The sequence below is a fragment of the Phaseolus vulgaris genome, chromosome 10 (genome assembly GCF_051622355.1).
Source record: "Phaseolus vulgaris cultivar YP4 chromosome 10, ASM5162235v1, whole genome shotgun sequence".
Lineage (NCBI taxonomy): Eukaryota > Viridiplantae > Streptophyta > Magnoliopsida > Fabales > Fabaceae > Phaseolus > Phaseolus vulgaris.
This window is the reverse complement of record NC_143507.1, coordinates 15,580,204-15,605,152: the sequence shown is the minus strand read 5'-3', so window position 1 is coordinate 15,605,152 and position 24,949 is coordinate 15,580,204. Positions and strand designations below refer to the sequence as shown.

Sequence of the window (24,949 nt, the reverse complement as noted above, 5' to 3'; positions counted from 1 at the left end):
AAATTGTTGGACCTCGAACGCGATAACTCGCTACACAACACTATTTCACGATCGTTTTTGTAGGTACTTTAAGATTTTTATTTAGAGGTCAGCAAAAAAAAAAGCACAAAAAAGGTGAACTCATGGTTTAACTGTCCAGGCCAGGAAGAGAAAGAAAGACAGAACACAAAAAAGAAATACAAAAAGAAGTGCAACACGAGGACTTCCCAGGAGGTCACCCATCCTACTACTACTCTCGCCCGAGCACCCTTAGCTGCGGAGTTCTGATGGGATCTGGAGCATTAGTTCTGGTATGATCGCACCTGTCAAGCCTTGTGCGATCAATACCTATATGGGTTTGCAGGTGGGCTTCAGTTTCAAAATGGTTGGACCTCGAACGCGATAACTCGTTACACAACACTATTTCGTGATCGTTTTTGTAGGTACTTTAAGATTTTTATTTAGAGGTCAGCAAAAAAAAAGCACAAAAAAGGTGAACTCATGGTTTCACTGTCTAGGCCAGGAACAGGAGGAAAAACAGAACAGAAAAAAGAAATACAAAAAGAAGTGCAACACGAGGACTTCCAAGGAGGTCACCCATTCTAGTACTACTCTCGCCCAACCACTCTTCACTGCAGAGTTCTGATGGGATCCGGTGCATTAGTGCTGGTATGATCGCACCTGTCAAGCGTTGCGCGATCAATACATATGTGGGTTTGCAGGTGGGCTTCAGTTTCAAAATGGTTGGACCTCGAACGCGATAACTCGCTACACAACACTATTTCACGATCTTTTTTGTAGGTACTTTAAGATTTTTATTTATAGGTCAACAAAAATAAAGCAAAAAAAAGGTGAACTCATGGTTTGACGGTTTAGGCCAGGAAGAGGAAGAAAAACAGAATACAAAAAAGAAATACAAAAAGAAGTGCAACACGAGGACTTCCCAGGAGGTCACGCATCCTAGTACTACTCTCGCCCAAGCACACTTAGCTGCAGAGTTCTGATGGGATCCGGTGCATTACTGATGATTTGATCGCACCTGTCAAGGGTAGTGCGATCAATACCTATATGGGTTTGCAGGTGGGCTTCAGTTTCAAATTGGTTGGACCTCGAACACGATAACTCGCTACACAACACTATTTCACGATCGTTTTTGTAGGTACTTTAAGATTTTTATTTAGAGGTCAGCAAAAAAAAAAAGCACAAAAAAGGTGAACTCATGGTTTGACTGTCCAGGCCAGGAAGAGAAAGAAAAACAGAACACAAAAAAGAAATACAAAAAGAAGTGCAACACGAGGACTTCCCAGGAGGTCACCCATCCTACTACTACTCTCGCTCGAGCACCCTTAGCTGCGGAGTTTTGATGGGATTTAGAGCAATAGATCTGGTATGATCGCACCTGTCAAGCCTTGCGCGATCAATACCTATATGGGTTTGCAGGTGGGCTTCAGTTTCAAAATGGTTGGACCTCGAACGCGATAACTCGCTACACAACACTATTTCGCGATCGTATTTGTAGGTACTTTAAGATTTTTATTTAGAGGTCAGCAAAAAAAAAGGACAAAAAAGGTGAACTCATGGTTTGACTGTCTAGGCCAGGAAGAGGAAGAAAAACAGAACACATAAAAGAAATACAAAAAGAAGTGCAACACGAGGACTTCCCAGGAGGTCACCCATCCTAGTACTAGTCTCGCCCGAGCAAGCTTAACTGCGGAGTTCTGATGGGATCCGGTGTATTAGTGTTGGTATGATCGTCCCTGTCAAGCGTAGCGCGATCAATACCTATATGGGTTTGCAGGTGGGCTTCATTTTCAAAATGGTTGGACCTCGAACGCGATAACTCGCTACACAACACTATTTCACGATCTTTTTTGTAGGTACTTTAAAATTTTTATTTATAGGTCAACAAAAAAAAAGCACAAAAAAGGTGAACTCATGGTTTGACGGTTTAGGCCAGGAAGAGGAAGAAAAACAGAATACAATAAAGAAATACAAAAAGAAGTGCAGCACGAGGACTTCCCAGGAGATCACCCATCCTACTACTACTACTCTCGCCCAAGCACGCTTGACTGCGGAGTTCTGATGGGATCCGGTGCATTAGTGCTGGTATGATCGCACCTGTCAAGCGTAGCGCGATCAATACATATATGGGATTGCAGGTGGGCTTCAGTTTCAAAATGGTTGGACCTCGAAAGCGATAACCCGCTACACAACACTATTTCACGATCGTTTTTGTAGGTACTTTAATATTTTTATTTAGAGGTCAGCAAAAAAAAAAGCACAAAAAAGGTGAACTCATGGTTTGACTGTATATGCCAGGAAGAGGAAGAAAAACATAACACAAAAGAGAAATACAAAAAGAAGTGCAACACGAGGACTTCCCAGGAGGTCACCCATCCTGGTACTACTCTCGCCCAACCACGCTTCACTGCAGAGTTCTGATGGGATCCGGTGCATTACTGCTGATATGATCGCACCTGTCAAGCGTTGCGCGATCAATACCTATATGGGTTTGCAGGTGGGCTTCAGTTTCAAAATGGTTGGACCTCGAACGCGATAACTCGCTACACAACACTATTTCACGATCGTTTTTGTAGGTACTTTAAGATTTTTATTTAGAGGTCAGCAAAAAAAAAAAGCACAAAAAAGGGGAACTCATGGTTTGACAGTCTAGGCCATGAAGAGGAAGAAAAACAGAACACAAAAAAGAAATACAAAAAGAAGTGCAACACGAGGACTTCCCAGGAGGTCACCCATCCTAGTACTAGTCTCGCACAAGCACACTTGTCTGCGGAGTTCTGATGGGATCCAGTGCATTACTGCTAGTATGATCGCACCTGTCAAGCGTTGCGCGATCAATACTGTACCGCCCTGGTAATCGGAAGTGATGACGTGGCATCCAGCTAAAGTATAGGCGTGTTGACAAGGGGCCAGGTTGGCAGAAGGGAAGGAAGTCGAGGGGCTCGTGAAGTCGCCAGTTATTAAGTTGGCGTGTTCCGATCTCCAACATACCAGAATCGGCGATCACCGGGTTAAAGATGAAGTCGCCATATGTAAACTCAGGCGACCTAGTGATTGGAGATTGCCAGAGCAAGCACATCGCCAGAGATGAAGGTGATGCAGATTATGAAGGCGGCCGGCGAGACCACAGGGAAGGTGTACGAAGGCACCCTAACTCGCCAGTTCCAGTAGAGATCGCACTCCCAAGTTAGCTATGCACTGGGCAGTACCATGCATAAGTAACTTAGCCAAAAGAGAGTCAGAAGCAGCGCCCAAGTCAAGGAGGCTCCAGATGATGGCACGTGTACGACTGGATGCGAGCCACGTGTCCAGCTGCGTAACTGCCAGGAGAGAGAAAGTGGCCAGGTATTTAAGGGTTTCCCAACGAACTTTCGAGGTACACACGTTCAGATTATGCTCTTGACGCTCGCGAGTTCTTGAGCATACTGTGAGAGAGAACATTGCACGGTTCCTTGAGAGTTCTTGAGTGTTATTGCTCTTAGTATTTGGTGGTTCGGTCACTGACTTGGGCGTTGGAGTGCGATCGGCCGCAGCGGCGCCGCTCTGTTCTTTTGCAGGTTCTTGAGGTGGATCTTGGCGGAGGATGGAGGTTGAAGCGGTGCATACGTCGATCCAAGTTTGACGAGGCAAGTTCCAACGTTCTGGTCAACAGGCAGGATCATCAGGCGCCCACCGTGGGGCCGTGTAAAACCTGTTCCCATCCACAGCGTGAGTTCTTGGAGGTTTTCGTAGTTTTCTGCGTGGTTGTGTGCTGGTGCAACCACTGTTCGCTGTTCGTTTGAGATTTGTTCGGTGATTTCGCGTTTTCCACCGTTCGTTCGGGTTTTTGTTCGGTGAAGTGAGGTTTTCTGCTGTTTACACGAGATTTGTTCGGTGAAGTTTGAGTTCTTTGGCTCGTTGTGTTATCCGTAGGAGAAGCGGTGGTTTGTGGTGGAGTTGCAGGTTTCTTTGGAGGATTCGCGGTGTTCTTGAGTTTTTTTTTTGCGAAGTTTTGCGAGGTTCTGACCGATTGATCCCTGAATCAATCGTAGCTGAAGTAAGTGTTGTTCGCTGCATTCTGTGATTCGCCAAGTTTCATGAGAAAAATGAGAAGCAGTCGTTCAAGTCCAGTTGCGCCCGTCGCTGCTGAAGGCGCCGCCGCCATGACCATGGCGCAGATGGCAGAGATGATGCGTTCGTTGTAGGCAAGTGTGGAAGCCTCGCACATAGAACAGGCGAGAATGCATGAGGACCTGGCCGCCTCTCGCGCCAGGAATGATGAGCTTAGCAAGGTGACGGAGGAGCTGCGTCAAGCTCTTCAGGAGCAGCAAGGGCGTTCTGTTGCTGAAGAGGTTGCGCCGTCGTCGCCACCTCGTGTTTTTCCTATGCCTTTCGCTCAGACGATTACTGACACGCCTATTCCTGCGAGTGTGGTTCTTGTTAAGGCTGTTTTCACCGACGTGGAGGATCCTGAGGCTCATCTCACCACGTTCCATACGCAGATGATGTTGTCAGGGGGATCAGACGCCGTGTACTGCAAGATGTTCGTGAGCACACTCCAGGGAACGGCGCTGGAATGGTTTGTGAGCCTGCCTAACGGTCACATTACCAATTTCAAACAGTTCTCGAAGATTTTCGTCGAGCAGTACATCGTGAATAAGGCACCGCCCAAGGTGTCTTATGATTTGTTTGATATAAGGCAATATCAGGGAGAGTCCCTCAGGGACTACCTAAATCGCTTTGGGGCACAGATGGTCAGATCGCCGGCCAAAGATGAAGAAATGCTGGTCTACGCATTTAAGAAGGGCGTGCTGCCGGGACCATTCTGTGAGGCATTGATCAGGGCTCACCCCGCCACGTTTGCTGAGGTTAGGCGACTTGCGGTGGCCCACACCGCCGACGAGAGCGAAGTCGCCGAGAAGAGAGGAAGCGTGGCTCCCGCTAGGCCACGCGCCCAGACCAGGATCCAGCCACAAAGGGTGCTGGAGACAGCGGCGGCCAGAAGGGATCAGAGGACTCGCCATCCTTATGATCCAAGGAAGAACAAGGGTAGGGGCCAAGGACGCCAGCAACCAGCACGCCGGGAATACAATCGCCCGCCTAAGCACAAGTTTGTCATGGGATTGGCGGACCTAATCGCCATTCCCAATATATCTGCTAGGTTGAAGGCGCCAGAAAAGGTGGGCGACAAGGTGCTGGGACCAAAGCCAGACGCCTGGTGTGAGTTTCACCAAGGCTTTGGCCACACCGTGGATTCGTGTTTAGCTTTAGGATACCAGCTCGACGATCTGGTAAAGAGCGGGTTCCTAAATGACTATTTGCTGGATAGAAGGACGGGGGGCGCGTCGAGCTCCCAACCAGCAGGTGCTGAGGCTCAGCAGCACGAGATGCCTACGCACGGAGAAATCCACACCATTGCAGGGGGTTTCTCAGGAGGTGGATGCACCGCATCACAGAGGAAGAGGTACGCGAGGTTTGTGATGACGGTGGATATGTTTGAAGACCACTCGCCGGAAGTGGATATTACATTCACCAAGCAAGATCTCAGGGATGTTGTGCCTCATGACAACGATCCCATAGTAATTTCGTTGATAACAGCAGGAAGAAAGGTCCACAGGGTGCTGGTGGACCAAGGAAGCTCGTCAGACGTGATGTTTTGGCCGACTTTCACGCAGCTGGAGCTGCCCCTTGACCAGCTGAGGCCCTATGGAGGGTGCTTGTATGGTTTCGCTGGTGACTAGGTGGAGGTCAGGGGGTACATAGAATTGAGGACAACGTTTACAGATGTGGCGGGTTCAAGAACGGAAAAAATCAAATATCTTGTTGTAAACGCTCCTTCAGCATACAACATCCTGTTGGGAAGGCCCACGCTCAACAGGATAGGTGCCATACCGTCGACCCGGCACATGAAGGTGAAGTTGCCGTCTATGGAGGGGGTGGTGATCACCATCAAATCCGATCAGAAAGAAGCAAAAAAGTGCTATGAGAATAGCCTGAAAAACAAGAGATCGGTGAGTTACGTAACGACCACCCCGCCTCCCGGTGTGAAGCCCAGATCGACGGTAATAGAAGAGACCGCCGGAAGAGACGTGGAGATGGTGGATGCTGAGCTGGGGGAGGGGAACGTTGGTCTAGAGGAGGAAGAGGCCAGGAATCGCCCTGAGGAAGCGAGAGAACTGGGAATCGCCAGGGCGGTGATCGCCAGAGAAACCAGACCCAAACCCGTCAAGCAGTGGCTCGAGAGAGAGATCGGGGGAAAAATCTTCAAGCTGGGAAGATCCCTGGAGGTTGAGCTCCAGGACCAGATCGCCAAGGTGATTGAACGGCATCTAGATGCGTTTGCATGGTCCGCTTCGGACATGCCCGGGATCGATCCTGACTTCTTGTGCCATCATCTGGCGATGGACAACTTGGTGAGACCAGTACGACAAAGAAGAAGAAAATTCAACGAAGAGAGGAGGCAGGCGATTAGGGTCGAGACACAGAAACTCCTCGCTGCAGGCCACATCAGGGAAGTTCAGTACCCTGATGTGAAATGCAACACGAGGACTTCCCAGGAGGTCACCCATCCTAGTACTACTCTCGCCTAAGCACGCTTCACTGCGGAGTTCTGATGGGATCCGGTGCACTAGTGCTGGTATGATCGCACCTGTCAAGCGTGTCGCGATGAATAGCTATATGGGTTTGTAGGTGGGCTTCAGTTTCAAAATGGTTGGACCTCGAATGCGATAACTCGCTACACAACATTATTTCACGATCGTTTTTGTAGCTACTTTAAGATTTTTATTTAGAGGTCAGCAAAAAAAAAAGCACAAAAAAGGTGAACTCATTGTTTGACTGTCTTGGCCAGGAAAAGGAAGAAAAACAGAACACAAAAAAGAAATACGAAAAGAAGTGCAACACGAGGACTTCCCAGGAGGTCACCCATCCTAGTACTACTCTCGCCCAAGAATGCTTCACTGCGGAGTTCTGATGGGATCTGGTGCATTAGTGCTGGTATGATCGCACCTGTCAAGCGTAGCGCGATCAATACCTATATGGGCTTGCAGGTGGGCTTCAGTTTCAAAATGGTTGGACCTCGAACGCGATAACTTGTTACACAAAACTATTTCACGATCGTTTTTGTAGGTACTTTAAGATATTTATTTAGAGGTCAGCAAAAAAAAAAGCACAAAAAAGGTGAACGCATGGTTTGACTGTCTAGGCCAGGAAGAGGAAGAAAAACTGATCCTGCCGACAACTTGAGCGTGGAGGAATTGCCTTGTCGATTTCTTGACCCGCCTATGGCAACTGTGCTATCTGCAAGAATACTCTTAGAACCTCCTCCTCTGGGAACTCCGAATGCAACCTGCAAACACACAGACAGCGCCTCTAGCGGCCGTTTGCACTCCGACGCTCAAGTTAGATCACAGAATCACTAGAAAATAATGTGTGTAAAAAAAAGTGTGTCTGTATTCGTGTCCCCCGTTTATCTTGGAACTGATCTGTCGGTGGCCACTCGGTTACTGACCACCGATCTCCATACCGGGGGATCTCCTCCATGATTTCTCTGCCACCCAATGCACGTGTCACCCTGCTAGTGGTCCATGTGGTTATCTGCTGCTGACGTCATCGACTACCGATGACCGACCGGATCACAAGGCCCCCTAGTCTCGAGCTGTGAACTCGTTCGCAGCGAAGAGACTAAGTGGTCGTGCTCTCGGTCCACATGGCAAGTGGGGCCGCATCACGTGCCACCTCACGTGTTGCCCTTTAACGTTACAACTTCCTTTCTTAATCTTGCGACACGTGGAGTGTCGCTAGCGCTTCCCTTATTCAAATAGGCGCGCGTTTTCATTGTTTCATCATCTTCTTCAACACTCTCAGGATCACTTCGAATTCCCTCTCTGCGCGCCCATCTTCCTTCAAGCTTTCTACCTCCAAACCTTTCGCGATCACTCAAAGGTATGGTTTTTCTTTTTCCTTGGTCTATTTAGGCTCTTTTCACCGATTGCATTCGTCCCTTTCATTATCATGCATTCATCTTCTCTGTTTTTCCTCTTCTCGACCCGCGCTAGGGTTTTCGCGCCCCTGACTCTGCTTTCTGCTTCTCCCTCTTCCTCTTTTTTGCCTGGACATTTCTTTCTTCTTCCCTTCCTCTGTTTTTCACCGAACCATTCATCATTTCTTCTTCTTCCATTCCTCTGACCATTCATTTTTCTCAATTGCAGTTATCTCGCAATGGCTCGCTTAAAACAAACCGCTCGAATCGTCGCCTCGTCTTCTGGTGCACAGCCTTCAGCAAGTGCACTGGCGCCGCCACCACTCGATGCAACCTCCTACCATGACAATGCCAGGGTCTACGACTGGGCTCCCTTGGCGTTGCTGGCCGAAACCTCCACCCTACTACCGCAGGGTCACCTCAAATCCCTTCTGAGCAACGACCCAGATGAGCCTTCTTGCGCCGTCGACAGGGAAAACGATTTTAATATCCGTATATGCATTCCTCCTCGAGGGATGCCCATCTGTGAGGATGACAGGGCCACCAATGGGGTGCCCTTCACCTTTGTCTACTCCGCCATCTTCAAGAGGTTGAAGTTGCGCCTGCCCTTCACTTTCTTTGAGAAGGAGCTGATGATGGAGCTAAATGTCGCCCCCTGCCAACTCCATCCGAATGCCTGGGCTTTCATACGGGCATTCGAGATCCTCTGCAACTACTTCGGGCATAACGCCTCCGTAGATGTATTCCTATATTTTTTCGAGGCGAAGAACCCCGGGGATAGGTCCTGGGTCAGCCTGAACGGGGTTACTGGACGGGTGCTCTTGGGCCTGTATCAACAATCCTTCAAAGATTGGAAGGGCAGGTTCTATATGATATCTGCTACCCCGCAAAGTCCAACATTGCTCGAGGGGTTTCCCCTTTACTAGGTTCCTGGAGTAGAATTCAAGAAACCCTGTGGCCTCGAAGTCATGGCCCCCTACGAGCGCGAACTATGTGGGCTGTTCCTAGGGGCAAAGTACAGCTCAGCTCTCCTCATCAAACACGAGTTTGATGTGTTTGCTCTGAAGAAGTACATAGGTAGGCTCTTCTTCTTTCACCTCTTAGGATACTTGTACATACTCATACATACTTGCATACATTTTGACCCACTTGCATAATTATGCCATCTAACTCTTCTTTTTTCCTTCGATGTAGACATGACTTCAGGGAAGGAAAGGAGGAAGGCATTGCTGGAGCTTGCCCGAATCCAGGGTGCCAAGATGATTGGCTCCTCTTCTTCCACCACCGAACCCATCGCAGCTCCTCCTCTCTTGGTCGCGCCAGCTGAAGGCCCCGAGCTAGTGAGGAAAAGAAGAAGGCTAGCGAAGGCCTTTCCTTCGTCTGCTACAGCTGCTGCTGCTGCTCCTACCCCCTCAATCGAAGAGGATAGCTCTGGCTCTCCTCTTGTACACCGCAAGAGGAAACTTCCAGAGGTTGGGGGGACTTCATCCCTTCAGCCTGGGGATATTGAAGTGGTGGAGATAGAGGAAGGTTCAGCCTCGCCTCCCCTCTGCTCAACCTGCCCCAGCGCCAACATCCTTCCCCTCTCCCCAACAACTACCATCCCCAGCTCTTCGATCACCATCTCCAGCTCCCCTTCCATCTCCTCCCCCAGCAGACTAAGCTCTTGGTCAATCCACTCCACCTGCTGGGGGCGATTCTGCTCACTCGGGGGGGGGGGGGCCCCGGGACTTCTCGCATCGCTACCACCACCACCAACCTCCACTGCTACTGCTAAAGGTGGTGGGGGCAGCTCGCGACCAAGCGGCTCTGGAGCTAGCAATGAGAATTTCAGCCGAGTCATTGCTTTGGTCCGACAGCTCATTCGCAGCTGGGAGCTTATCGAATGGAACAGAGAGGAGGTGGACATGCACCTGGCTAAGCAGATAGTGCTTTCCCTGGAGTTTTCCACCCAGCACCGCAAGCAACTAATCCTGGAGAAAAGGATCAAGGAGCTTCAGCATGACAAGGAGTCACTGCAAAGTGACTTTGAGGCTGCCCAAGGGTCCGTAGATCTGATGAGGGGTATGGTGGAAAAAGCCAGGGGAGAGTACCTAGCGCAGGTCCAAGAGACCATCAAGACTGAGATCTTGATGGGGCAAGCCGTCAACTCTCTGGACTGCGAGGTGGTGCAACTGCGGAGCAAGGTGATCCACCTAGAGGCCGAGACCTCCTCCCTACGCCAACTGAACTCACAACTAGTGGGGGAGCTCGAGTCTACCAGCGAGACGGCCGTTACTGGGGAGAAGAAGCTTGAGGAGGTGGTGAGCAAGCTGTCTGAGGCAAAGGGCCAATTGGAAGAAGCTGCCTCTTCCATTGCTGCCCTTACCATCGAGAAGAATGCTGCGGAGGCCTCAAAGCAAAAATTAGAAGCTGAGAACGCCGACCTTATGAGCGTGGGTGCTGAAGCCCTTGCTGACGGATTCGAGCTGGCGCTCGAGCAGATCCAATGCGTTCTCCCGGATTTGGACCTCTCACAGTTCAGCATTTATCATGAGGTGGTGGATGGAAAGCTCATTCCTCCTCCTTGAGCTCTTTTTCTTTTTTGTAAATTTATACTTCTGCACAACTTTTTGTACTTGGAATTTGTATAAAACTTGGTGTGAATACATACTCGTTTCAGCTATAAGCTTCTTCTCTTGTACTTTCTTGAGCTTCATCTTTCTTTATGCACACGACTAACTGTTAGCTAGCTTAGGTTTAGCGCGATCTTGTACTCTTTGATCTTGGCCTCTACTTGATCACGACTAGCTACTCCCTCAGCTTTGTATTTAACAGTTCTTATGCATAGCTTTGTACTGGATGACTGACTAGGCGTAGTCTGTCTGCCTCAGCTTGTTGTGTAAGAATTTGTTTGGAAAAGTTTCCTCCGACAAGGCAAGACTGATCAGTCATCGTTCTTCAAGCAGCGTACCCACCAACAACTCATCAGTCATCGTTCTTCAGGCAGCGTACCCACTTGAACTTGTTTGGCGAAACTTGCTCAACTGCGTGAACTCAGCAATACTTGAACTTGACCCTCCATGTACCGCTTTTAACTCGAGCAAATTGTTTAACCTTATAACAAACTTGGCAAACTGTTAACTCAAAGTAAACTTGAGCAACTATCAATTCCTCGGCGATGACGTTCAATAAAACTTGTGAACTTAAGGCAACAAATCTTAACATAAAATCACTTACTAGGCAGTAGGTTCTAACTCAAGATAGTATTAAAATACAGTTTACCTGATCTGCCAAGTGAAATCCCCCCTACTTCTGTCATCGCCCGGAACTCTTCTGATCTGGTACTCGCCGCACAACCCCTTCACTGTCTCAACTTTCATGACCTGATCATTGTTCCCTCATCTGGGGGTAGAGGCGCCTTTCGGATCCTTCTCTACCTCCCTGAGTTTCAGAACAATGATCTGGTCTTACTGGGTCAATATTGATGTTTCACTTAAAGGGGGAAAGGCATTTTCCTTCCCTTCCCACCACTTAAGGCCACAAACACCCCTGACCTTTCAGCTCATCTTGCCTGAACTCACTCGGTGAGAAGGACTTTATCTTGCCTGAACTCACTCTGAGGTGAGAAGGACTTTATCTGGTGCCTTAACTTGCCCAGGGTGTACATTTCCACCCCCTGGATGCATTGAGGACTTTTAATCTTGCCTCTATCTGCTGGTGCAGAGAGGTCCTTTAATCTGTTCTCGCCTGCACTCGCACAAAGTCGATGGGGACTTTATCTCTTTCTCGCCTCAAGACGCGCGAGGGCGTTAAGGTCTTTAATCATTGTTGGTGCCTCCGATTGCCGAAAGACGACGAGGTCTTTAAAACTTTTAACTGATGCCGCCGATCGCCGAAAAACGATGGGGACTTTAAAACTTTAACTGAGAACATGCAATACGATTTTATTGTTGCCCTAGATCACATACGAGTAATAAGGCCTTTTTTCTAAAACTCTCGAAGCCATAAGCATGCAAACATAGAAGCTTTAAACTTTGAAAAACTCTTCTTTGTTGGGTGGCCTCATTAAAAACCCTCCTTAGGGAAAAAAGAGTGCCCCCTTGAAATTGTTTTAACAGAAACTATTCAAATCTCTTCATATTCGTCTTTACCTACAAGGCTTTAACTGTAATACGACTTGAGATGTGTGGCGTTACAAGTGCGAGGAATTGCCCCTCCTTCTAATGTCTCCAAGCGGTAGGCGCCACTCCCGAGCGCCTCGGTTATTCTGAACGGTCCCGTCCACTTGGGCGATAACTTGTTCTGCATCTCATACTGATGGGCCTTCCTCATCACCAGATCGCCGCTTCTAAACTGCATTGACATTACCTTAGAGTTGTACCTTCACTTAACTCTTCTCTTTACTGCTTCGGCTTTCACTCTCGCCTCCTCCCTGACCTCATCCAGCAAATCCAGATTCATTCTTCTTTCTTCGTTCGAGTCTTCCGCCACGAAGTTCTGGAATCTCGGCGAGCTTTCCTGGATTTCGACTGGAATCATCGCATCACATCCATAAACCAAACTAAAGGGGGTCTCGTGGGTTCCTGACTGCTCAGTGGTATGGTATGCCCAAACTATGCGGGGTACCTCTTCAGCCCACGATCACTTAGCTTTCTCTAATCTTTTCTTTAAACCTCTCAGCAACACCTGATTGGCAAACTCTACTTGGCCATTCGTCTGTGGGTGCACGAAGAATGCAAACACCTGTTGTATCCCCACCTCTTCGCACAGCTTTTTCCAGAGGTGACTTGCAAACTGAGTCTCATTGTCTGACACCAGGCGTTTAGGCACACCAAACTGGCACACTATGTTCTTCCATACAAAGTTCTCGATCATGTGTGCGGTGATCTGGGCCACTGGCTCCGCTTCGATCCACTTGGTGAAGTATTCAATCGCCACTACCAAGTACTTCATCTGCCTGATCGCCAATGGGAAGGGTCCCAGAATGTCAATTCCCCAAGTATGGAACGGCCAGGGGCTGTAAATCGACTTCAGCTCTTCTGGGGGTGCCTTGTGTCAGTCGGCGTGCTGCTGGCATTGCTTGCAACGCTGGGCGTATCTCTTGCAATCTTCTCTCATCGTGGGCCAGTAATAGCCTGCACGTATAGTCCTTGTCGCCAGCGATCGACCTCCAATGTGGCTCCCGCAAATTCCCTCATGGAGCTCAGCCATAATCCTCGTGCACTTCTCTCCGTGTATACATACAAGGAGGGGGTGTGTGAATCCAAACCTGTACAGCTCGCCGTCAATAAGGGTAAACTTGCTTGAGCTCTTCTTTATTTTTCTGGCCTCAGTTGAGTCAACTGGAAGCACACCATCCGCTAAGTATCGTTGGTAAGGCGTTATCCACGTGTCTAGCTCGTGGACAGCGCAAAATCTGCATCGATCTTGCCCCTTCCGCTGGGCGCGCTCTGACCCTCGGCGCCCTCAGAGTTTCCTGCGTTAGGGATCTATGACTTCTCGTCGGTCTTCACATTGATCTACAAACATGGAGAACTTGGTGGTCTGCCACGAATGCTCGAGGCGCTTTCAAAGTTTCTTGAATGACAGTCCTCTGCCTACCCCCCTTGCCCGAACTGGCGAGCTTGGCTAGCAAGTCAACTCGGGCATTCTGTTCTCTTGGCACGTGCACCACTTCAAATGAAGCGAAAGATCTTCTTAGCTCTTGCACGTACTCCAAGTAGGCTGCCATCTGTGGGTCCTTGGCTTGGAACTCGCCAGTTACTTGTCCTGTGACCAACAGTGAGTCGCTCTTGGCCATCAGCACTCTCGCCCCCAGCGACCACCTCTAACGCCGCATCCGAAACTCGCCGGGGTTCGCGCTTCGACTCCACGCCAGGGGGAGGCGTTGTGGTTACGTGGCACACAGACCTCTTGTTCTTGAGGCTGTTTTCGTAACACTTCTTCGCCTCCTTCTGGTCGGAGCAAATAGTGATGATCACACCCTCCATAGACGGCAGCTTGACCTTCGTGTGCCTTGTCGAAGGCATAGCTCCTGTTCAGTGAAGGTCGTCCTCAGCTCGATATACCCCCTCACCTCCACTTGGTCACCGGCAAAACCGTACAAGCAGCCCCCATATGGTCTTAGCTGATCAGGGGACAGTTGTAACTTCTCGAAGGTTGGCCAGAACATCACATCTGCTGAGCTTCCTTGGTCGACCAGCACCCGGTGGACGGTCCTTCCCGCCCTGACAAGCGAGATCACAATAGGGTCGTTGTCGTGAGGCACCACGTCCCTGCAGTCCTCCTTGGTGAACGTGATGTCCACGTCGGGCGAGTGATCCTCAAAGACTTCCACTGACATTATCGACCTCGCATACCTCTTTCGTTGCGACGCTGTGCACCCCCCGCCGGAGAATCCGCCAGCTATGGTGTGGATCTCGCCGTGAATAGGCACCTCGTGCTGTTGCCCTCCACTGCTCGCCGGTTGAGACCCTGATGCTTGGTCCGCTTGCTTCTCTAGCGAGTAATCCTTCAGGAAACCACATTTGACCAGCTCGGCGAGCTGGTGCCCCAGAGCCAAACACGAATTGATAGAGTGGCCAAAACTCTTGTGGAACTCGCACCATGCGTCTGGCTTTGGCCCCAAAATCTTCTCCGCCGTTTTCTCAGGCACTTTGAGCCTGGCAGCTATGTTTGGGATGGCGATCAAATCAGCCAAACCCATCACAAACTCGTACCTCGGGGGGCGATTACTCTCCCTGGGGCGCCCTGGTCCCTTGCTCTTATTTTTCTTAGGGTCGTAAGGATGACGCGTCCTTTGATCCCTCTTTCCCGCCGCCGCCTCCATTACCCTCTGAGGTTGTACCCTTGCTTGGGTGCGCGGTTTAGCTGGGGCCACATTTCCTCTCTTCTCGGTGACCTCGCTCTCGGCGGCGATGTGAGCCACAGCACGTCGCCGGATTTCGGCGAACGTGGCGAGGTGGCTCCTGATGAGCGACTCACTAAAAGGCCAGGCAACACGCCCTTTTTGAAGGCGTGCACGAACATCTCTTCGTCCTTTCCTGGCAAACGAACTATCCGAGCTCCGAATCTGTTCAGGAAATCCTTCAAGGTCTCCCCTTGGTACTGCCTTATATCAAACAAGTCGTAAGACACCAAAGGTGGCGCCTTGTTCACTATGTACTGCTCAACAAACATCTTGGAAAACTGTTGGAACATGGTAATGTGGCCAGTGGGTATACTGACGAACCAGTCCAACGCCGTTCCGCTCAAAGTGCTCATGAACACCTTACAGTACACCGCGTCTAAGCCCCCTGAGAGCATCATCTGAGTATGAAACGCCGTGAGATGGGCTTCAGGGTCCTCCACCCCAGTGAAAGACGCTTTCACTGCCACAGTGTTAGCCGGGACTACCGAGTCCATGATCTCTTGGGAAAATGGCATAGGAAAGCTGCGTGGTGGGGATGGGGGTGCAGATTTGTCCCCTGCCGCATGCTCCTCCCGCTCCTGAAGGGCTTTGCGCAGTTCTTCGTTGATCCTGTTGAGCTCTTCGTTCCTTGCTTGCGAGGCCACCAGCGCCTCGTGCATCCTTTGCTGCTCAGAACGCGATGCAGCCACGTTCTCCTGCAGCGTCCTCATCATGTCCATCACTTGCGTCATGGACACAGCATCTTCGTCGGTTGATGGCGCAACTGAACTGGAGCGCGTTGTCCTCATTTTCTCAGCAAAAACTCAGCGAAGACTTTGAGAAACTCTAGAAACTTTGGTGTGGATGGGACCACGATTCAAACGGGCCCCACGGTGGGCGCCAAATGTCCTGCCGACAACTCGAGCGTGGAGGAATTGCCTTGTCGCTTGCTTGACCCGCCTATGGCAACTGTGCTATCTGCAAGAATACTCTTAGAACCTCCTCCTCTGGGAACTCTGAATGCAACCTGCAAACACACAGACAACGCCTCTAGCGGCCGTTTGCACTCCGACGCTCAAGTTAGATCACAGAATCACTAGAAAATAATGTGTGTAAAAAAAAGTGTGTTTGTATTTCTCTCTGATTCCCTTTTTATCTCCCTCTGTGTCTGTACCTAACAGAATTCTGCTATGCTGTTCTCTGCGTGTTTCAGAATTCTGTTATGCTTTTGTACGAAAACGTACCACAGTCAGGGTCGTGGGTGTCTGGGTTTCCTGTCTGTACCTTTCACGACACGGAGTGCACCTTTATCTGGGTCGTGCCCCTCTTAGACAGTGACACGTTGAGGCATGCAACTCGCATCTAACCGTTCACGTGCCACCACCTGAAGGGCACCAGCGCATCTCTTTGTGCGCCTAAGTTATTCCCTTGCGGAGTAACTTAGAGCGTTTCTTCCATCGGGGTGAAATCGCACATTCCCAGGAGAACGCCAGGTGTGGCTGGACTACGCACACTCACCAAGCATTGCTGTCTGCATACACGATTTCCCCTTCACGATGCCATGCACGTAATGGGTTCAGAGAGTAACCAATCACTGACCGGTTTACTGACTCCCTCAGGCCACTCTCGTGCACGACTATACCGATGAGGAGCTCTTCTTTCTCTGAGGTATGATCATGCGAGGTCCATGCGTAACGCTCTAACTGGGAATCTCAGTCCCAGTTTAACTGCGTGTAACACGAAACCCCGATGACCATGCACCCGATGACTGATCGGTGCTCTATTGCTTCTCGCGTTCTCCCCTGGATGTTTATCTTGGAACTGATCTGTCGGTGGCCACTCGGTTACTGACCACCGATCTCCATACCGGGGGATCTCCTCCATGATTACTCTGCCACCTGATCCACGTGTCACCCTGCGTGTGGTCCACGTGGTTATCTGCTGCTGACGTCATCGACTACCGATGACCGATCGGATCAAAAACAGAACACAAAAAAGAAATACAAAAAGAAGTGCAACACGAGGACTTCCCAGGAGGTCACCCATCCTAGTACTACTCTCGCCCAAGCACGCTTGACTGCAAAGTTCTGATGGGATCCGGTGCATTAGTGTTGGTATGATCGCACCTGTCAAGCGTAGCGTGATCAATACCTATATGGGTTTGTAGGTGGGCTTCAGTTTCAAAATGGTTGGACCTCGAACGCGAAAACTCGCTACACAACACTATTTCACGATCGTTTTTGTAGGTACTTTAAGATTTTTATTTAGAGGTCAGCAAAAAAAAAGCACAAAAAAGGTGAACTCATGGTTTGACTGTCTAGGCCAGGAAGAGGAAGAAAAATAGAAGACAAAAAAGAAATACAAAAAGAAGTGCAACACGAGGACTTCCCAGGAGGTCACCCATCCTAGTACTACTCTCGCCCAAGCACGCTTGACTGCAAAGTTCTGATGGGATCCGGTGCATTAGTGTTGGTATGATCGCACCTGTCAAGCGTAGCGTGATCAATACCTATATGGGTTTGCAGGTGGGCTTCAGTTTCAAAATGGTTGGACCTCGAACGCGAAAACTCGCTACACAACACTATTTCAGGATCGTTTTTGTAGGTACTTTAATATTTTTATTTAGAGGTCTGCAAAAAAAAAAAAAATACAAAAAAGGTGAACTCATGGTTTGACTGTCTAGGCCAGGAAGAGGAAGAAAAACAGAACACAAAAAAGAAATACAAAAAGAAGTGCAACACGAGGACTTCCCAGGAGGTCTCCCATCCTAGTACTACTCTCGCCCAAGAACGCTTGACTGTGGAGTTCTGATGGGATCTGGTGCATTAGTGCTCGTATGATCGCACCTGCCAGGCGTTGCGCGATCAATACCTATATGGGTTTGCAGGTGGGCTTCAGTTTCAAAATGGTTGGACCTCGAACGCGAAACTCGCTACACAACACTATTTCACGATCGTTTTTACTCTCGCCCAAGCACGCTTGACTGCAGAGTTCTGATGGGATCTGGTGCATTAGTGATGTGATTCCACTAGCCATATAGAGAATGATTCTTGACATTCTTAGGAATCACCTTGAGCTGGACATTATAGAGGCACTTTTCTTAGAGTTGGATCATTGTTCTAAGGCAAGAACTCACCAAAAACTAGTACCAAATCCCAAACTCATTTGGATGCTCCACATATTGTCAAATTGAATCATCAAAGAGAGGTAAAATTGAAAGAACCGAACAGAATTGAATAAGCAAACATATGAACCGAACAAAAGTGAAATTAAAAGACAAGAACAGAATATAGGTGCTGGAAAAACAGAAAAACCGAACCAAACAACTCAAGAACACAAGACAACATGAACAATTGAAAGAGAAGAAAGGAAGGAGAAGAGAATGCTCATGAAGATGGAAGAATGTTGGATGATCTCGCCACTAGAAGTGTGGAATGCTCCTAGATCAGAGTGATGCCGCCACTTGAGGACTCCAATGATCCATCAAGATAAGACTAGAGAAGAAGGCTCCAAAAGCTCTCCAAAGTTCACTCAAAATTTGAGTAGAGTTTTCTTAGATTAATTCCAATATGAATTTTACAAAGGAAGCACCTCTATTTATAGCCTAAGGTGCTGAAAAAATAGGTGGGAAATTTCAAATAAACTCATTTGAAATTCCCACCAAAAACAAGTCACATGGGAGGTGTGACCTTTTTCTACTATGACACCTCCCAAAAACTACACCTACACCTATCTACTAATACACCCCCCTCCTAAAGCTCCTAACTAAAGCCTAAAAGATGCTAAAACAAAAGAGGTTTCTAATGTTTCCCTCTAAGCACCTTCAACTAAAGAAATTACAAAAAGAGAAAATAAATGTCCTCTAGCTCCCAAAGCTTTGAACATGCTTCTTGTAATCCTTTGAGGTGGACTTTGACCTCCATGGGCGTCCTCTATTTGTGCCTCCACCTCTTCTTGATCTTGTTGATTGGCCTCCATGTCCTCTTGAGCTTGATCTCCATCATACTCCCCGAGTTGGAGAGAATTCGACCACGAATTCTGGAGACCTACAGAAAAGGGAGTTAGATCGCTGACATTAAAAGTATGACTACCTAAGAATGTATCAGGCATATCTAACTCATAAGCATTGTCATTAATCCTCTTGAGGACTTGGAAAGGTCCATCCCCTCGAGGCATTAGTTTGGACTTCCTTTGAGTAGGAAAACGATCCTTCCTCAAGTGAAGCCAAACCCAATCGCCCTCATCAAACAACAATGCTTTTCTCATTTTATTGGCAAGTTCAGCATACTTGCCAACCTTCTTCTCAATTCTCTTCTTGATGTCTTTATGCAAAGTTTTCACAAAAAAAGCCTTTTCATCCCCATCTTTGCACAAGACATCTCCAAGAAGGGGAATAGGAAGAAGATCAAGAGGTGTTAGGGGATTAAACCCATAGACCACCTCAAAAGGAGAATGGGAGGTGGTAGAATTTACTACTCGGTTATATGCAAACTCAACATGGGGTAGTAAATTCTCCCACACTCTAGGATTCCCCGAAATAAAGCATCTCAATAGTTGTCCCAAAGTTCTATTCACCACCTCGGTTTGACCATCAGTTTGTGGGTGGCAAGTGGTAGAAAATAAAAGCTTAGTTCCAAGCTTGCCCCACAAGGTCTTCCAAAAGTGACTCAAGAACTTAGGATCTCTATCGGACACTATAGACCTAGGAATCCCATGCAAGCGAACCACTTCTTGAAAGAAGAGGTTTGCAATGTGGCATGCATCATCCACTTTGTGGCAAGGAATAAAGTGAGCCATCTTTGAAAAACGATCCACTACCACAAAAATGGAGTCCTTTCCCTTTGATGTCTTGGGTAAGCCTAAGATGAAATCCATAGATATATCTACCCAAGGCATTGAAGGGATAGGAAGAGGAGTATAAAGACCATGGGGATGCATTTTAGACTTAGCTTTGCGGCAAGCTATGCATTTATCACACAAACTATGAACATGTTTATGCATATGTGGCCAAAAGAAATGTTCATGCAACACATCCAAAGTTTTAGCAACCCCAAAATGTCCCATTAAACCCCCCTCATGAGCTTCTCTAACAAGAGATAATCTAATAGAGCTTTGGGGAACACAAAGACGTTTTCCTTTAAAAAGAAAGCCATCTTGAATAAAAAAGTCTTTGTGTCCTCCTTTAAGACACTCTTGATAGATGGGAGAAAAATCAAGGTCATCATGATAAAGTTCCTTAATGTGATCAAAACCAAGATATTGAGAGGTTAAAAGATTTAGCAAGGTGTATCTTCTAGAAAGAGCATCCGCCACAATATTTATTTTGCCTTGCTTGTGTTTGATCACATAAGGAAATTGCTCAATGAATTCCACCCACTTAGCATGCCTCTTGTTAAGTTTGTTTTGGCTTTTCAAATATTTAAGAGATTCATGATCACTATGTATCACAAACTCTTTGGGAAAAAGATAGTGTTGCCAAGTAAACAAAGCCCTAACAAGTGCATATAATTCCTTATCATAGGTGGAATAGTTGAGATGACTTCCCTTCAATTTCTCACTAAAATAGGCTATGGGGTGGCCCTCTTGAAGGAGAACAGCCCCAATACCTATGCTTGAAGCATCACACTCAATCTCAAATGTCTTAGTGAAATTAGGAAGGGCCAAGATGGGAGCTGATCCTGCCTGTTGACCGGAACGCTGGAAACTGCCTCGTCAAAGGATCGACGTGCGCACCGCTTCAAACCTCCGTTCTTTTTCGAGATCCACCTCAAGAACCTGCAAAGGAACAAAGCGGCGCCGCTGCGGCCGATCGCACTCCAACGCCCAAGTCAGTGACCGAATCACCAAATACTAAGAGAACAGGAACCGTGCAAATTCTCTCTCACAGTGTGCTCTAGAACTTGCAAGCGTAAAGAGTATAATCTGAATGTGCGTACCTCAGAAAGTTCGTTGAGAACTCTTATATACCTGGTCACTTTCTCTCTCCTGGCAGTTACAGACTTAGACACGTGGCTCGCATCCAACTGTACACGTGCCATCATCTGGAGCCTCCTTGACTTGGGCGCTGCTTCTACTCTCGTTTTGCTAAGTTACCTATGCATGGTACTGCCCAGTACATAGCTAACTTGGGAGCGCGATCTCTACTGGAATTGGCGAGTTAGGGTGCTCTCGTACACCTACCCTGTGGTCTCGCCGGCCGCCTTCATAATCTGCACCACCTTCATCTCTGGCGATGTGCTTGTTCTGGCGATCTCCTATCACTCAGTCGCCTGAATTTACAATCTGGCGACTTCATCTTAAGCTGGGCGATCGCCTGGTATGCTGGAGGTCGGAGCACGCCAACTTAATAACTGGCGACTACACAAGCCCCCCGACCTCTTTCCCTTCTACCAACCTGGCGCCTTGCCAGCACGCCTATACTGTAGCTGGATGCCACGTCATCACTTCCGACTACCAGGGCGGTACACAAGCCCCCCAGTCTTAAGCGAAGACTTGTCCAGCGAAAAGACTAGAAGAGTCACGTCAACACCGGTCTACGTGGCACTGACGCAGAATTCCAAGCGGTTGTACCTTCTGCTTCTCTGACGCTCCACCAAACCCCTCGCCCATCACTCGACACGTGGCTTCATCAACGGTTACCTTCAGTTACCGTTTGCGCTTCCCAAACCCATTTCGAAAAAACTCTTAAACCCATTTTCACTCCACACTGTTCCATCACTTTTCTTCGTATTCACAAACGCTCTAACTTCCTCCTGCAAGAAAAACTCTCAGCGCTCTCCAACATTCTGAATCACCATCATCCTTCATCGTCTTCCTGATCATCAAAAGGTACCTACTTTCCTTCTTCTGCTGGTTTTTCTTGCATTTTAACCGATTCGCATCATCCTGAAACTATCTGGTGCATACGTTGTGGGTTGCTTTTTCCATTTCTCCTTCTACGTAACTTAGGGCTTCGTCAATCATCGCAACGAACCTACGATCGTTCGTTTCTCACCTTCTTTCCATGATCGAGTCAGCCTCTGTGACCCCTGACCATTTTTCCTTTTCTTCTTCCTTTGCAGCTGCAACAATGACTCGCACAAAGATCACCCCGAATCCTCCTCCTTCATCACGAAACCCCTCTTCACAAGCACACGACCCACCACGAGTTCGTGGCGCTTCATCTTCCCAGGCTGAGAGGCCTGCGTCTTCCTGCCCTAACCTGGCCCAGGCGACTCCACCCATCACCGGAGGAGCCTCCGTTCCCCCACCAGACTTCAAAACCCTGTACCCCTGGGCCAACTCGACCCTGCTGAGGGAAACGTCTTCCGTGAACACTGCTGGAGCAGTCTTGCGATTGACTAAGGGGGATGAGCCTCACCAAACATTTCATAAGGAGCACAATGAGAAGATGATAGTGCTACCTTGCCCCTCCGATCTGCCCGTTTGTGCCGACGATAAGGTGAGCGCTGACGGGCCCTTCTACTTCGTCTACACAACCTTATTCAAGAAGGTGAAGCTCAAGTTCCCTTTCACCCGTTTCGAAAGGGAGCTCCTTACAGAGCTCAACATCGCCGCCGCCCAGCTCCATCCCAACAGCTGGGCGTTTGTGCGAGCGTTCCAAGTGATGTGCGACCATCTGGGGTTGCCCGCATCCGTAGATGTATTTCTGTTTCTTTTCGAAGCCAAGCACCCAGGAGACCGCCTGTGGGTTAGCTTGAATGGGATTGCTGGGAGGTCGATCTTCTCCATCTTCCAGCAGTCCTATAAAGACTGGAAAGGGAAATTCGTCCAAGTGCGCCCTAACGATAAAGACGCCTCCCTACACGACGGCTTCCCCTTGTACTGGGTGGACAAGGGGAAAAAAGAGTCCAAGAGCTGCTTCAGGAGACCCAGAAGTCCTGACAGCATGGGAGCGTTGGACAAAGATCTCTGCCTCTTTTGGAAAAGGGTGGCGGATGCCAACATCACTTTCCTCACCACCACCTTGATCTGCTTCGAATTCTACGAGGACCAACTCGAAATTCGAATAGGTTAGAACACTTAAGCCTTTGTTTCGATACTGCTTTTGTCAACTGTTTCTGAGCGTCTTGTGCGTTATGCGCAAGACTTTGGTTTATATTTTTCTGCACCGATCATCTGCTTTGCTGCATACTGCCTTATGCACTTATTTTCTCTCTGAGCTAACCCATGCATTTTCGTTCTATGCAGATAACATGTTGGGCAGGGGTATGCTCGCTGAATTGAGGGCGCTCGCCCGAACCCACGGGTTGGCGACGGGCTCTCAAACAGTGCCAAACTCCGTGGTGGAGATCGCCGCCACTCAGGGCCGATCGCCACCTAAGGGCCCAGCTCCCTCCGACGTCCAACCCGCCACTCAACGAAAGAAACTTGTCCTCAAGAGGCCCAAGAGGAAAGCTCCCCAAGTAGTCCACGAGGAGGAGGAAGAAGATGACGAGGTCACCGAAGATGGCCTCGTTACAAAGAGGAAGAGGGGTGGCACCTTCTTCACCACCTGCCCCGCCCCCTCTTCCAACCTCAACACCGCCATCCACGCCTGCTCCACCTCCAACAATGCCATCTCCACCAGCTCCCGCTTCCCCAGTCCAAGCCATTCCATTGGCAACTGCGCCACCCGCGGTTGAGGCCACCGAAGACAATTTCCTGGAGGACCCCCTAAGCGCCTCCACGCCACATGTATCAGCTGGAGGGGGTCCTCCTTCTAACGCCTCAGCTGCAGATGTCGCTCCAATCGGGGATGAGGTTGCCCACACCTCTCCGATTCTGATCACCGAGTCCCCGACGTCGCCACCACAAGCAGAAGCACCCACTGAAGAACCAACTAAAGAGGGTGGCGACGGAAACCAACAACAGGCCCCACCAGCGCCTCTCCAAGCAGCATACCTCCCTCTCGAGGTCACGAGGATGTGGGAGCCTTTATCTGCTAAGCTGAAGACGATAGCAGAAGACATTCCCGCCATCATAACTAGGGCGGTGCAGAGCTCCACCAGGAAGCTCCAGGACGACCTCTTCAACCTCAAAACAGAGAACAGTACCATGAAGGTTGAGGTGGAGAAGTTGTCCTTTAACTTGACACTCGCGGAGATTGAACACTCCCGAGTAGAAGACGCAATGAGCACTGAGCTCAGATTGGCGCGCAAGGAGGCCACTGATCTCCGCCATAAGGTGCAGCAACTGGCTCAAGAAAAGATTGAACTGGAGAGCAAGATTGTGCCTTATCGCGTCAAGGTGGCTGACCTGGAGGGTCTCATAAAAACTGACGCCGCCAAGGTGAAGAAATTGGAGCAAAGGTCAGCCGACCGAGAGACCCTCCTTGGAAAGGTGGAAAAGGCGAGGGATGACGCCATGGCTGAGCTCGCTGAAGCCAACAAGGAAAAAGGGGAGCTCGCTGCCGAATTGGGACAAGCGCAAGCAGAATCCAAGAAGGTTGCTGAAGACCTTCTCCAGGCTCAAGAAACCAATGAACAACTCAAGAAGCAAGTTGAAGAGCTGGAGCAGCAGAATAAGGAGCTGAAAGAACAAACTGAAGATCTCGAGAAACGGATTGAGGAACTTCAGAAGCAGATTGAAGAACTCAAGCTGAACTCTGCTCAAATTCTGGCTGCTGGATTCGAAGCTGCGCGGGAACAATTTGCCTGCTTGTTCCCCGACCTGGACCTCAGCATGGTGTCTCTTGATAACGAGGTAGTGGATGGGAAAGTGGTTCCCGCTGAAGACTAATCGATCCTCTCCATCTGCTACCTTCGTGCCTTTCCCTTGTATATAATTATGTAATAAACTCGTACTTTCTTGTACACGTATTTTTGAGCTGATACTTTACTTAATGAAATTACTTTTGCATTTCTTATTGTAACCTCTTCGTCTACCTTTAACTTTCCCTGCGTGATTTACTTCAAAGAAATAACTTAGTAATCCTGTAGGCACGATCTTGTACTTAGCTGTTTCGAACCATCTCAACTTCGAATAATAATCACATTTATCAACTCGTAAACTTAAGGCAATGAACCTTAGCGTAAAATGATACTTCAAGCAATGGACTTTAACTCAACCCCTGGCTTTATAACGTCGCTACACCCGATCTGCTTCATCAAAACGGGTCTTTGACTTCTTGCCATTGC

At 48.8% G+C, this 24,949-nt stretch overlaps 3 non-coding genes and 9 pseudogenes across 3 annotated transcripts; all 12 read right to left on the bottom strand.

The window, feature by feature from the left end:
• Window positions 1–185: 185 nt before the first annotated feature.
• On the bottom strand, window positions 186–304 carry LOC137819951 (5S ribosomal RNA; annotated as a pseudogene).
• Window positions 305–543: 239 nt separating this feature from the next.
• Window positions 544–662, bottom strand: LOC137819955 (5S ribosomal RNA; annotated as a pseudogene).
• Window positions 663–901: 239 nt separating this feature from the next.
• On the bottom strand, window positions 902–1,020 carry LOC137819855 (5S ribosomal RNA; annotated as a pseudogene).
• A 599-nt stretch (window positions 1,021–1,619) lies between these two features.
• LOC137819792 (5S ribosomal RNA) lies at window positions 1,620–1,738 on the bottom strand (annotated as a pseudogene).
• A 239-nt stretch (window positions 1,739–1,977) lies between these two features.
• Window positions 1,978–2,099, bottom strand: LOC137819780 (5S ribosomal RNA; annotated as a pseudogene).
• Window positions 2,100–2,339: 240 nt separating this feature from the next.
• Window positions 2,340–2,458, bottom strand: LOC137819784 (5S ribosomal RNA; annotated as a pseudogene).
• Window positions 2,459–2,699: 241 nt separating this feature from the next.
• On the bottom strand, window positions 2,700–2,818 carry LOC137819821 (5S ribosomal RNA; annotated as a pseudogene).
• Window positions 2,819–6,511: 3,693 nt separating this feature from the next.
• On the bottom strand, window positions 6,512–6,630 carry LOC137819905 (5S ribosomal RNA). Its single transcript, XR_011082482.1, has one exon. It is a non-coding gene; the product is annotated as a 5S ribosomal RNA (ribosomal RNA).
• A 240-nt stretch (window positions 6,631–6,870) lies between these two features.
• Window positions 6,871–6,989, bottom strand: LOC137819939 (5S ribosomal RNA; annotated as a pseudogene).
• A 9,851-nt stretch (window positions 6,990–16,840) lies between these two features.
• On the bottom strand, window positions 16,841–16,959 carry LOC137819942 (5S ribosomal RNA). Its single transcript, XR_011082501.1, has one exon. It is a non-coding gene; the product is annotated as a 5S ribosomal RNA (ribosomal RNA).
• Window positions 16,960–17,198: 239 nt separating this feature from the next.
• LOC137819940 (5S ribosomal RNA) lies at window positions 17,199–17,317 on the bottom strand. The gene has a single exon (XR_011082499.1). It is a non-coding gene; the product is annotated as a 5S ribosomal RNA (ribosomal RNA).
• Window positions 17,318–17,560: 243 nt separating this feature from the next.
• LOC137819781 (5S ribosomal RNA) lies at window positions 17,561–17,679 on the bottom strand (annotated as a pseudogene).
• Between the last annotated feature and the right edge of the window lie 7,270 nt (window positions 17,680–24,949).